Below are 12,247 nucleotides of genomic sequence, written 5' to 3' on the forward strand. Positions count from 1 at the left end.
TTACACATAAAATTATTATTTATTTTTCAAAAGAATAATTGACATGACCACACCAATCTAGCTGCACGTTGCCACCTTCTCATCAGTTTCAATCCTCCCAAACGTGAAAAGTCTAATAATTAATGATTGTGCTGCATTTAACATTATATTCCATGAGCTGTCCTGAATAAGGCAAGGATACGTATGTCCAATGTTTTAGGGCCTAATTGGCCTACGTGTTGGAACACCCCAGGTAAATGAAATAGATTAACATACTGGTGTTTAAACTACCTAGTGATGCCAAGAAATCAAGGCAAGTAGGTTAACCCTCCTGGCTGGAAAGTGTGTACCTCTGGAATATGAGTGATAGGCGCACTGAAAGAGTAAAACGCTGGCACTTGGGCTTCTCATTTATGGTTTCTTCATTCAGGCGAGAAATAATTGAAAATGTTCCAATAACCTTTAGTCTCTCTTTAGCCAATATATAAATAAAAAAGTGGAAGGAAATCGTTGCGGTGTTAAAGAAACACTCCAATGAGGTTGTTAAGGTATGTGGTGTGTTCCTTTAAATGGTCGAGGATTAATCAGCCTTTCAGGTATGTTATCCTAAAACTGGTTAGTGAATTTCAACCGAGGTCTAGAGTGGGGGGAAAAAAACACCAATAAATGAAAAAGCCTGCAAACTTGTTCTTGTGAACCACTTTAGAGAAGGGAATATGAAACATAAGTCAATTTGTCATTTATTATGTTATACTTATCGGTTTTACTTTTCTAAGTAAAACTGGAACTGTATCCTGTGTGTTCTAGTAAAAAGTGTGCTGTTCTTTGCCACCTTACTAATAAAGTAGGAATAAATAAAAGGAAGAGCCTCAGCTCTCACGGTGCGTTCTACCTTCAAGCTAGCCCTGCAATAATGTGGGACTGCATTACAGAATCATTGCAGCGGTTATATTCCTATTTAAAATGCTACATCTTTGATAGAACACAAATAGTTCAAAGACCTTCTTCCATAATCACACAATGTGTTTATCTTTTGGGAATCAAAAACATTGTTCTACGCACATACATAGAGTGTACATGTTGGTAGTGGCCTTCATTACAAATATCCAGCCCTATATAATAGATTCACTTCATAACCAATGTCAGCATAAACACAAAATTTCTATTGAGCTTTAGATGTTCTCGGCCAACCCATGCTGGCCAAACATGTACAAAATTAATATGGGTAACTTCTACATTAGCAATACGGACAGACATGGACTGAGCCCCATGGGACATTGAAAAAGGTGTAGAACAGAACTGGGTGATGTTTCCAGTGGCCTGCTAGCACCATAATAATTATAATGGAATTTTTATGGTCATGGTAACACTGCCTCTTTAAGAACCAATAAAGGGACCAGTTTTAAAATGGAATTTGCTACTCATTTAATGTCAGCAAGGCTATAGATATCCATCAATAATCATGATATTCAGGGACCATGTTGTGGTGACGATATATGCAATCGGAAAATAGTTTTAATATATCAGCAATCCTTACTTGATTCTCTACAAGCCTGCATGGCCATTTCGAACAATAATGCCATCAGAATTCTCCGTATGATGATTATATTAGCAGAAATGAACATGAATTTTGTTATGGCTCACTAAAATGATTGTAATGCGGACCCATTCATTGCAATAGTGTGACCATTACTAAAAAAATATTGGGTCCTCCATCGTGTCATGTACTCCTATATTTGTGTATAACATCTGAATGTTGTCCATAAGCCTGTTTATGTTTACTGGGTATTTTAAACAGGATGACTTGACCCCTTCTCATTTTAAGTTCCCCTTTCCTCTTTTTCTGTCCTAATTCCCTACACATATCTCAATGGGTTTCCCTTTACTATTCCTTTCTGTTAATCAGAGTTAATTCCAGTTCTGTTTCCGTATTCATTATCTACCCCCTCCATGCCAGTAATAACAGTACTTCTTCCTACATATCAGGACCTCCTCTTCATTCCACAATTCCATATAACCATACCTTCTTAACAAATCAATACCAGCTGTGCCCAGTCATGGCCTCTACAACAACAAGATAAAAGGTACAAATGTAGCTAGGGGTAATCAGTAAATGCGATTGTTCAAGTGTTGCAATGGGCCGCACAGAACAAACAATACTAGGGTGGCAGTGCTTCAGTTAGAACAAATGCAGAGGTACGAGTTTAGTTTTACAGGGTCAGCATTGATTGGTAGCAGGTGAGAAGTTTCCAAGTCGGTGTGTGATATGCTCAGGAAAAGGTGATAATGATATTGCAATCAGGCTTATACTGAATTTCACAAACACAGTTAGCAGTAATATCAGAAATTAGGTCAGAAAATGTATTATTTCAGGAAAAAACAACACTGCTTGCACCTTCTTCCAACCTTGACAAACATTATGCTTTCTCTGGTGACACCCTTCCTATTTCCATTCCTATTTCATAGTATACTAGATCTCTGAGCTTCGATTTGCTCAAAGCAACGATTTAATACACACGGATGGAGTCCAGTTAGACAAACATTTGGGGTAAGTAATCGCTCATTCAAGGCGGAGTTTAAAATGTCAATCAAGCATGGAGCAGCTGGTTAATTACACAAAAGGGAACAGTCACTTTTTTTTTTAATAGAAATTACACCATTGAATAACACACTGAAAATGACCTACAACTAGTGTTAACCCTTTTGTTCATGTGATGCTCAGTTTTAGAATATATCAAAGATTTAGCAACTGACATCACAATCCATTTCAGTGCTGGCACAGGCAGTGCATATACTGCATTGGAGGAGAAGGAATAGAAAGATTATTTATGTTTTTCATTGTAGAAATATGCATAGCTTACAATGATTGACAAGGAGCCTACTATGGAGGCACTCAGTTCCAGGTTGAGGCTGTGTGGATCTTAATATTTTAGTTGATTTTTCGGAGCTCAAAGCACGTACTTGTTAAATATAGTGGTTCACACAAAAGAGAGTCTGGGGTATGTTAAAAGGGTTTATTGACATGCACAAAAGTAATCACTCATCAGGAGTGAAGTTTGCTTTCATATATCCAAACGTTCAGTTTATCAAATAGGTTGCTTGATGTAACTGATAATGTGTTAATGGTTTTATTTACTGGAATATCTTTTCCCATCTGTTATAAAAAACAGCAATTTTACTTACCGTAAATTCCTTTTTTCTTTGTATAGTGGCAGTACTCACAGTTGGGATGTTCCTTCCTATCTGGGACAAGAAGCTCCCCCTTCTTCCGGTTTTTATGCCTGTGCTCCGCCTGCTGCCTCCATAAATCCTGTATGCCCTGTACACTCGCCAGTAATAAAAAAGAGCCCAAACGGAGACAGAATCATGCAAAATTCATTTAATCTATACAAAAAGTGGAGGGAAAGCCAGTACTGCCACTATACAAAGAAAAAAGGAATTTACGGTAAGTAAAATTGCTGTTTTTCCCTTCGTATAGTGGCAGTACTCACAGTTGGGATATATCAAGATCCCCGTAAAAAAGAAAGGGTGGGAACTCAGCAGGCCACAGCTTGCAACACCTTACGCCCAAATTCAGCCTCAGATGATGAGAATATGTCCAGCCTATAATGCTTGATAAAGGTATGCAATGAAGACCAGGTAGCCGCTTTGCAGATGTCTTCAGGCGAAGCCGCAGCTCTTTCAGCCCATGAGGTAGCCATAGCCCTAGTCGAATGAGCCCTCAATGGAAATTTTAGGGGAATCCCTTTGGAGCGATAGGCCAACCTGATGGTATTGGTCAGCCATCTAGCTAATGAGGGTCCAGAGACAGCATTACCCACACATTTGCCTTGAAAGTAGATGAAAAGATGATCTGAGGATCTAAACTCCCGAGTTTTATGAAGGTAACATTTCAGGGATCTCCTAACATCAAGGAAATGCCATTTCTCTTCCAGCTTAGACGTGGGCGATTGACAAAAGGCTGGCAGAACAATAGGCTGGTTGATTGCAGCACTTGAAATAACCTTAGGCAAAAAAGAAGGTCTGGGATGTAGAACTACTTTTTCTCGATGAAATATGGTGAATTCCGGCGAAGAAGATAGAGCTCGGATCTCACCAATTCTCCTAGCGGAGGTAATTGCCACCAGGAAGGCCGTCTTGAGGGTAAGGAATTTGATGGAGACTTGAAACAAAGGTTCAAAAGGAGGTTCACAAAGGGCTTGAAGAACCAGAGACAAGTCCCACGTAGGAAAGGAAACCAGCCTGGGAGGCCTCTTCAACCGTATGGACTTAATAAACCTTCGAACCAGAGGGTTAGAAGCAATATCCTGAACCAGGAAGTGACTAAGCGCAGAAATCTGGCCCTTGAGTGTGGATACCCCTAGGCCGGCTTCAAACCCATCTTGCAAAAAAGAAAGAATTTCCGGAACTGAGGCATTGGCCGGATCAGAATTCCGGAGACGACACCAGGTTCTGAACTTCATCCAAACCCTGAAATAGATTCTTGAAGTAGACGAGCGGACAGATGACAGCAAAACGTCACATAGACGGTCAGAAAGACCCTGACCTTGGAGTATCATCCTTGCAGCAACCATGCCGTCAGGTGAAACATTGACAGAGTTTCTTCTGGAAGCTTCACGTTCTCTAAAATGTGAGAAGAGACCGGGAGGTGCCAATGAGAGATGGCCATGTTTTCTACTTCCGAAAACCAACTTCTGTTCGGCCAGAAGGGCAGGACTGCCAGAATTCTTGCCTTCTCCCATCTTATTTTCTGAACAATTTTTGGGATAAGGGCTATAGGCGGGAAGACATAAGCCAGATCGAAAATCCAAGGGAACGATAGACCGTCTAGGACATCTGGGTAATCTTCTGAATGAAGTGACGCAAATCTCCGCACCTTTCTGTTCCTCCTTGTTGCCAACAAGTCCATCTCTGGCCTGCCGAAGCGTGCAACCAGCTCCAAAAAAACTTCGTTTGATAGAGCCCAGTCTGCTTGAGACCAATGTCTTCTGCTGAGGTCGTCTGCAATCACGTTTAGAGACCCTTTGATATGGGTAGCTGATATTGCGCGAAGATTCGCTTGGGCCCAAGACATTATGTGGTAGCAAAGACCTTGAAGAGCTTTGATCTTTGTGCCCCCTTGGTGATTCAAGTAGGCCACCGTAGTGGTGTTGTCCGACTGAATCCTTACCGACTGATTGGCGATGAGAGAACGGAAGGCAATTAGGGCTTCCCAGACCGCTTTTAACTCCCTGAAATTCGAGGAAGCGCATGCCTCTTCTTTGTTCCAAAGCCCTTGATGGAAATGAGAGCCTAGATGAGCGCCCCAACCCTTCTGGGAGGCATCTGTGGTTATTGTAATCCATCGTTTCAGAGCGAACGACAGGCCCTTTGAAATGTTGTCTCTTACTTTCCACCAGTTCAGTTGTCTTTTTACCGTGTCGGATAGACGGAATGGGGCGTCCAGATCTTCCTGTTTTCGCGTCCACTGGGACAGAATGTCCCACTGTAATGGTTTGGATTCCGCCTTTGCCCAGGCGACGGCCGGTATTGAAGACGTTAGGAGGCCTAGCAACCTCATAGCATCTCTGATTGAGCTTAGGTTTCTTTGCAGCTTTGATACTGCTTTGAAAATCCCCACTTGTTTCTTTTTTGGAAGAAAAAGAGATAGGGACTGGGAATCTATCCGAAGCCCCAGGAATACTAAACTCTGGGACGGGGTTAATTCGGACTTTTCCAGGTTCAGGATCCAACCGTGATCTTTTAAAACCTTCATTGCAATCTCTAGATGAAGTTCCAGCAGTTGCCTTGACTGTGCCTTCAGGAACCAATCGTCCAGGTATGGAATGATTGCAATACCTTTCAGACGCAAAACTGCTGCCACGGGTGCCAGAATTTTTGTAAAAACTCGAGGAGCCGAAGATAGGCCAAAGGGAAGCGCCTTGAACTGCAAGTGGAGAATCCTTCGCCTTCTCGTTAGAACTGCAAATCTGAGAAACTTCCTGGAAGGTTCTGCCACTGGAATATGCAGATAGGCGTCTTTTAAATCCAACTTTGCCATGAAATCTCCCTTTTGTAATATGTGTGTTACAGACAGAATGCTCTCCATACGGAACTTCTGGTATGGTATGCAGGTGTTGACTTGCTTTAGGTCTAGGATCGGACGAAAGGATCCATCTGGTTTTTGCACCAGGAAAAGACGTGAGTAGACTCCTTGAAATTCCCAACCTTTGGGTACCTTCTCCACTACATTTTTTCTTAAAAGGATGAGTGCTTCCGTAAGCAGGGCCTCTGATTTTACCTTTGAAGGATAGCTTGACAGAAGGAAGGATGGTCGAGGACTTGAAGAAAACTTTATCCTGTAACCTTCTGAAACGGTTCTTAAAATCCACCCATTTGAAGAACTTTTTCTCCATTCGTGGGAGAAGAACCGAAGGCGTCCTCCCACTCTTTTGGCGTCAAAACTTCCTCTTTTTATCTTGTTTGTTGAATTCATGCCTAGACCACTGGCTGTTATTGCCACCCTGTTTGTGGAACCTGCGAAACCGCCCTTGGTAACGAAAGGACCGCTGGTTCTTGTACTGGAATCTCTTATATCCCTGGGCTCTTGGTTCCAGCGGAAGGGCTTTCTTCGTATCTGACATTTGTTTAATAATGTCTTCCAAAGGGGTACCAAACAGCTTGTTCCTCTCGAAGGTAATTCACATAACGCTGCCTTCGATGCTGAATCAGCTGTCCATGTACGAAGCCAAAGGGCCCTCCTGGCTACTGATGATAACCCCATAATTCTTGCTGAGAAACGAAGACACTCTTCAGCAGTATCCGAAAGGAATTCATTGGATAGCTTCAGCAGGAACATGAGATGGGAAGGGTCCATATCGGATTTTCCCATAAGGGAATCTTCCAGTGCGTGAAGCCAAACACTCTGGGCTCTGAGCACTGCTGAACCCGCAATTTCAGCTCTGCACTGAAAGCCTGCGGCCTGGTATATTCGTCTACATGAAGTTTCGGCTCTTTTGTCCATAGGATCCTTGAGGCCAGAGACTTCGCCAATAGGTATAGTGGTCTTTTTAGATAGTTGGGCAATTTGAATATCTACCTTAGGAAGATCTTCCCACTTTTCCTCAGACTGTAGTTTGAACAGTAGTTTAAAATGTTTTGAAATGAACGCCCGCCTTTCAGGATTCTTCCATTCCCTGTGAAGGAGATCCAATATTTTTGGAGACATAGGGAAACCTTTAACCTTCACATTGGTAGGTTCCGTCTCTTGAAAAGCCGCACTCACTTCTTTAATGAATCTTTTCAATTCTTCTGGTGGAAAACCCTCCTCCACACTAGAAGTCAGGCTGGAAATATCCGAAGGGGAAGAAAGGGAACATTCTCCAGAAGAGACGTCCGACTCAGAAGGGGATCTATTCCTCCTACGTTTTTTAGGCAATTTCTCTTGAATTGCAGGGTCTTTCTTCATGGTATCCTTAAAGGACTCAAATGTCTGGGACAAATTTTCCTGAAACCAGCTCAGGAAGGATGTCATATCCGATTGTTTTGTTTTTTCAAGTAATTCAGAAGCGCACTGGTTACACGTCTTTTTACGACATCCGTCAGGTAGAGGAACAGCACATTCCAGACAACTTAAGTGCTTAGACTTGCTTGTGGCTTTTTTGGGCACAGAAGTAGACATCTTGTCCTTATCTGCCTTGTCCGGAGCTATAGGGCTGGACATATCTGTAAACCAGAATAAGGAAGCAATTAATAAAAATTTAAAATTTAAAATTTAAAATTTACGCATGCATTATAATAGGTGATAAAGAGGAGAGTTTAAATAGTTAAACCTCACCTTTATCCACCTGAGATCCGTGCAGGAGGGCTGGTGACACGGAGAAACCGAACTGTACACCCACCTTTGGGGCCAGAAGGGTTTAGCACAGCTTATATACCTATTTTGAATTTCGCGCCAAAAAACTCTGGATCGCGCATGCGCAGTAGCGCGATACCGGGTCTGGTGGAACGCAACGCCACCCGGGCGTGCGTTCCACTGCTGTGCGCATGCGCAAGTCCCACGAGGAGGACCGCCCGGGAACTCCAAAGGGGAAGCCACATAAAAAGTCCTACCTGGTCTGGTTCCGTAACGCCAGACCGGAAACCTCTCTGCCACTCAGCTCCCACCCGGGGAGCTATCGGGCGCACACCTCCTCGATCAGCAGCCTGTGCTGATCGCACCATCTCCACCAGCTGGGGAACCTGTCCGTCCCGTTATCGGGACAAGAAGAACTGGCGAGTGTACAGGGCATACAGGATTTATGGAGGCAGCAGGCGGAGCACAGGCATAAAAACCGGAAGAAGGGGGAGCTTCTTGTCCCAGATAGGAAGGAACATCCCAACTGTGAGTACTGCCACTATACGAAGGGAAAAACATGACATATCGCCTAGATTTTCTATTTCAATAAACATAACATAAAATCCTGAAAAAGTGACTGTTCCCCTTTAACTGCTATCTTTTGAATTCGCCCTTTAGTGATTATTTCAAATGGAATTAAATAATAAGCTATAAAGATAAAGGGCAGATTGCACGTTAGTTTCGGTCCCTTAATTCATGTTGCACAAGGTGTGTAGAGGAAGCATGAAACTGTTACCATAAAACATGTCTCAGAAGTAAATCAAGCCATGTCAGACAGTAGTAAGCACCAGAGCCGATAACAAAACTGTATGTTTCACATAAACACATTGATCCTTAACCCTTGTCCTATGATTAAAAGGCCTATAACTATAAAAACATTAACCCAGCTTTGTAAAAAATCAACAGCCTTCATACTGTAGAAAAGAAAAATGTGGGATTATGCTGAATTACTGAAAAAGCTGTATACTGCTTTAGGGAGATATGACATCTCTCCTTTAAAGGAACACTTGAAGCACCATAACCACAGCAGCACGCTACACTGTAACTAATCAGTTTTAGAACGGCCTGACTTCTTACCTGGAGTTTGTTGCATGCTTATACCTGCCGCCACTATTTCCAACAGTGAGCCAGAAGCTCTCAGACTGAGCTAAGCCACACAAAGCAGCACTTATCTCATTTAATCAACTGCTGCTCTTGGCCAATGAGCTTGCCCTGCACTGCCTAAGCAGGAGCCTTCAGCTCTTCTGGTGGCAAAGAGGAGGCAGGGAGCACCATCCAGTGGATCCCAGGTAAGACATCAAACATTCTAAACCAGGTTAACTACTTACAATGGGGGCACCAGAGCACTCCTGGCACCATACCTACTATGGTGATGGTTATGGTGATTTGAGTGTTCCTTTAAATTCTTGTATAATCATACCAGCTCAGGAAGAGTTAATCTGTATTATTAAATATGCCATCCCAGTACTATGAGGACATCTATGCCCATGTGCTATGATCTGTCTTATGATTTTTATTTTGTTGCTTGGCGACTGTTATCCTGCCTCCCACAGAAACGTAACACATAGGATGTTTGGAATTTTAATTTTATTTTTTAACATTGATGCTCATCTGTCCATTGGAAATCAGAGATAGCCATCTTGGAAAACAATTATTTTGCCTGCTGTTGCGTATTTGTCCTCTATGCAAGGCAATGCCCAAAGACCAAACGATCTGCAGAAACCTACAGCTTGCACAAAAGCAAGAATCTACCCCTTGGTTGGGTTTCTGACTTAAATTTTTACGTTTAATAAAATAACATTAATAATTACATGCACCCAACCTCTAGTTACCCTCTGGTAGTGCTACCAAGTCATCAATTTTGGGGCATACGGTAAATGAGAATCTGAATCCTACTATTACCAACTTGCTGCTTCCGTGAACTGACACAAGACGTGCACGGTGACCTTCCAATTTGTCACACTTAATGCTAACCAAGTAATAACTTCAGGCTAGCAAAACCTTGAGTAAAACGCAAAGAGATGGGGGTAGCGAATTTGAGGTGTTTTAATGGTAAAGGGTAAAAGTGTGTGGGTTGTAGTAAACAGAACATGGTTCAGTTGCAGTATGTAAATTAGACTGAGTGATCAGTGTGAGGGAGGATTAAAGGTTGTGGTACACCAAATACTGGCTGAGCACTGGAGGAAATGCAGCCGTATCAGCTGAAAAAAATAAATAAAAAAAAAAAAAAAAAAAAAAAAAGGCTGTCTATTCTGTGATAAAAGTGTATGTGTGGGATATATGAACCTTTAACAGTCGATATAATGAGCAGTTAGCAAAATCCCTTCATACTGGGACCTGCCAATGTTAGTCTGTCTCTAGCATCTCTACAAAAAAAATTAGGAACCAAATATGTGAAACATTACTCAAACTACACCCATAACGCACATATTATACTCTCATCAGATCTGACAGTAATCTCTCACAACCTTTATCCACCGGTCACCATTACCATATGTAACACTCACATCAACCAGATACAGCCTCATAAAATACAACATTCACATGCAATACCTAATACACAAATGACATGTCTGTCACATACAGCATCTATTCCTAGTAACTGTGACGATATGAATAGGTAGCTGTAATAAACAAGAAACATGGCACTTGGGGAGAAAGTAGAAGGAACACAGGCTACAATTTCCTCTTCTTTGTCCCCAGTTGCCTTTGTTCTGAATCGATATACCCTGCTGATAGATTGCTATGCCAACTCTTTGCTAGATTTTCTATTTCTGGCAGAACCGGATTTCCATGGCTGCCAGCCCTTTCAATCTCCCCCCCATCACCTATTCTAACAGCTGCGAACATAGATGAAGTATACTGAAGGCCTGGCAGACGGTAACACAAACACGGTTACTCACTAGAATGAGAATTCCAAGTGAAATTTAAAGTTAGGGTCAAAGTAGCCAAACGGGAAACATTCTCCAAGTCAGCTATGCTCCCAGGTTGACTACTGTGGCCTTAAATTTGAAATTCACTCCAGTGAATAATCCTGTGAAAGTGATATGGAATTTATATGGATGGCTACAGGGACTATCTGCCCAAACAGATGCATTTAAGAGTTAATTTAGTATATAATAATATAATTAGGTGAAGGCCTTGTCTTTACATCATGATGGTATATAATCCAATGCACTGGTTTCAATTTCTAAGAACGGTAATTAGACTAATGGGAACACACTCAGCACAGTGAACTTTGATAATATAGGTGGCGACCACCTATCACATAATAACCTACAAAGGAAAAGCCGTTTAAGAACATGAAACAAGCCACACCTTTTCCACACCATTGTATACCACATTGTATTTAATGTCAACTTTTCTTAATGGTAATTTCATTCAAAACATGTTTTGCACTGTATAAAATTGAAGGGATTATGGCAACGGTGGACTGCTCATATTTCACCGTAATAACAACCGTTTGCTGTGGATACATTTTTCCCTCCACTGAAACCTTGATTAATGGTAGTTTTGAAAATGACTGGGAAGCACATTTTTAAATGAAGGGCTTTATTCACTGCAGATGGATTCTGATTTCCGTGCAGTTTTACACACAAAAGAAAGTCCCTCAAGTACTCACCCCTCTGCTTCCTCTGAGGTCACCAGTTTCAGTGATTAATCCTGGCAATAGAGTAAAGTAAGATCAGTGTGCACATACAGCATACGTAACCTATACTCCCAGTACTAACTTTTTTACAGCTGTGTTTTGGACTGAATCAATTTGGAACTGATAGCATTGAAAGCTGGACAATGTAGGGTACCTAGATCATAAAAGGGTGTGAGACAGGTACAAGGCATTTCTCTCTGAAAGCCACATACTAACAAGAAAATAATAAATATGGTTAGATTTATGGTTACTTATAGCATTAAGGGTTTCAATGTTAGCACAAACACAGATAAACCTTCCGTGATCGTTCAAGTGGATTTTTTTTTTTTAAACCAATCTGCTTGGTATACAATCATTTCCTTGTATAAATCAAACTTTATAACAGTAGTGATACTACCTAAACAGTTTACAATGCATTGAAAGATTCTAGGACAATTACAACAGTTATTCACTCCAAGCAGACATGATTATTGCAGTGATACATTACTGCAGACTAACTTCTCCTCTAGGATAACCAGCGCCTTACAAAATAAGGCCAGCATGTACTTAAAGTGCGCTTTTACAAACTGTTACAAAAATGTTTCTTCAAATGTTGTTTTTTTTTGTTTTGTTTTGTAAAGGAGTATAAAGTTTTCTATGTATCAATGGCAAAATAAATAAAAGATCCACCATTCGATATTACAGGCAGGGAACAGCTGGAAACAATTCACAAAAAACAATAACAACCCAACCCACTTTCTAAG

At 41.5% G+C, this 12,247-nt stretch overlaps 1 long non-coding RNA gene across 1 annotated transcript in view; it reads right to left on the reverse strand.

The window, feature by feature from the left end:
* LOC134569294 (uncharacterized) overlaps positions 1-12,247 on the reverse strand; it is a 28,258-nt gene continuing 16,011 nt past the window's right edge. Inside the window, exon 2 of the long non-coding RNA XR_010084080.1 lies at positions 1-450. This is a non-coding gene — a long non-coding RNA (uncharacterized LOC134569294). The remainder of the gene's footprint in view (positions 451-12,247) is intronic.

This window comes from Pelobates fuscus, chromosome 7 (genome assembly GCF_036172605.1).
Source record: "Pelobates fuscus isolate aPelFus1 chromosome 7, aPelFus1.pri, whole genome shotgun sequence".
Taxonomy (NCBI): domain Eukaryota; kingdom Metazoa; phylum Chordata; class Amphibia; order Anura; family Pelobatidae; genus Pelobates; species Pelobates fuscus.